Raw genomic sequence first — 2,176 nt, forward strand, 5'->3', positions numbered from 1 at the left:
CCTTAATTCCCCCCCCCCCAGCTTTCTGGGTTCACTGAAAAAAAAGGCCCATGGAAATTAATTCAAGTGGGGGGAGGATTTTTTTCTGAAAAATAGGTTACAATGGGTTAAAATGGGTTAAAATGGGTTAAAATGGGTTGGGGGACGCTGACCCCCCTGGTGAAACCGCCCTGCCATTGACCCGCAGGCCCCCATGGCACCCACGTTATCACTGCCCGGATAATTGGCCCTGGGGAAGCACTGGGAAGGGGAGGTTAATTAAGCCAGAATATTAATTGCCAAGGTCTGGACACTGCTCTGGATTCAAGCTGGGGCAGACTCAGGATTCAAACTGGGACCAGTACAGAGGCACTGCCTTAAACTGATGTTGCAGGGAGTGTGGGTGACGCTCTGAGGTGCAATGAGTTCTTGCCAGGGCTCAGCCTACTTCTGCCAGGGCTTGCCCTCTGTGTGGGGCTTTTAATTAAGGCTAGTTAATTAGATGTTAAAATATGATAATAATGCAGTGGACATGCCCAAAGCCTCGGTGCCAGTGCTTGGTGTGAGCCCTCCCGCCATCTTTTATTTTGTTTTTAGTTTTGACAAGATTTGGCCACTTTCGCTGGTGGAGGAAGGTCAGGCGCGAAGGGAAATTATCTCTTGACAGGGGAAAAAATGCATGTTCCCATTCAAATATTTAAAAATAAGGCGCTGGGAACGGCTGCGAAAGCTTTTTATTTGTGTTTGGGTTTAACGGCAGAGTGAGAAAAACTGGGAAGGGAAGACACAGTAACCATAGCCACGGCAGCAGCCGATTCCTGCTTAAAATATTTCCAGATTTAAAATGAAAAATAATAAAAAAAAAGGGTAGGGTCTCCTGAAATCTTCCCTTTTTGGTGCTATTTGAAAAGGTCTCCGGGTGATGCGGCATGAAGACGCTCTGCTGTTATCAAGGTCCCCCAGAAAGCAAGAAAAAGCCAGAAAATAATAAGAAAAAAAAAGTGAGAAAAAGCCAGAAAAATTGCAAAGGGGCCCGAAAATTACGATTTTTGGTGAAGGCAGGCTTAAGGCAGGCAGGATCCAAAACGCCTCCTCCCCCTTCATTTCTCCCCCCCAAAATCCCCCTGAACCCCACAGGTATCGCAGCACACCCCCCCACCCTTCCCTTCCAAGTAAATAAGGGTTTTTCTTATGTTTTTCCTTTTTTTTCCCTTCCTTTTTTCTTGTCTTTTTCCCCCCTTTTTTCTTGTCCTTTTTTTTTTTTTCCTTTTTTCTTGTCTTTTCTCTTCCCCCCCCCTCCTTCCCTTATTATTTCCCCACCGGAGGACGATTAAGAGATAAAAGCTCTCAGCTGCACTTAAAGGCAGATTGAAGGGGGAGGGAAAGCAGCAGCCCTGGCAGGTGAAAAATGTTGCCTTTTTTGGGGTGTTTTCAGACAGATTTGGCCCATTTGGGTTCCCCCGGTTCCTTGCTGCTTCTTGGAGGTTTTTGAGGTCTGGGGTGGTGGCTCTGGGGGTGACAGAGATGGAGACCAGGGATGGGGGCTGATAGCCCTGGGGGTGGTGGTAGGGACCTGGGATGGGTGTAGGACACTGTGGTGGGGCTGAGGCTGGTGTTCCTTGTTGTGACGGGGACCTGGGATGGGATGGGGACCAGGGATGGAGGCTGGTGGCTCTGAGGGTGGTGGGGACCTGAGATAGGGACCAGGGATGGGGAGCTGGTGTCTTTGGGGGGTGATGGGGACCAGGTGATGGGGTTGGAGGTGATGGGGACATCAGATAGGGACCAGGGATGGGGGGCTCATGCCCTTAAAGTGATGGGGACCTGGGAAGGCGCAGGGAGCCTGTGATGGTGCTCAGACAGATGACCCCAAGGATGATGAGGACCTGGGGAGGGGCTGGGACCCCATCATGGTGCTGGGGCTGATGTCCTCGGGGGTGATGGAGACCAGGGATGGGGGGGCTGATGGGGACCTGGGATGGGACCCCATGATGGGGTTGGGACTGATGTTCCTTGGGGTGATGGGGCCAGCGGGGACCAGGGACGAGGGCCTGATTTTCCTGGGGGTGTCGGGGTCCTGGGTTGGGGGTAGGACACCGTGGTGGGTCTGGGGGTAACGGTCCTTGGTGTGATGGGGACTTGGGGTGGGATTGAGACCAGGGAGAGGGGCTGATGGCCCTGTGGGTGACGGGGACAC

General features: G+C 52.2%; 1 protein-coding gene across 1 annotated transcript in view; it reads left to right on the plus strand.

Moving 5' to 3' along the window:
- Positions 1-1,303: 1,303 nt before the first annotated feature.
- GPAT2 (glycerol-3-phosphate acyltransferase 2, mitochondrial) overlaps positions 1,304-2,176 on the plus strand; it is a 10,090-nt gene continuing 9,217 nt past the window's right edge. The window contains exon 1 of the mRNA XM_014958707.1: positions 1,304-1,380. The gene's annotated coding sequence lies outside the window, so the exon portion shown is untranslated. The remainder of the gene's footprint in view (positions 1,381-2,176) is intronic.

This window comes from Calidris pugnax, unplaced genomic scaffold, assembly GCF_001431845.1.
Source record: "Calidris pugnax isolate Ruff unplaced genomic scaffold, ASM143184v1 scaffold244, whole genome shotgun sequence".
Lineage (NCBI taxonomy): Eukaryota > Metazoa > Chordata > Aves > Charadriiformes > Scolopacidae > Calidris > Calidris pugnax.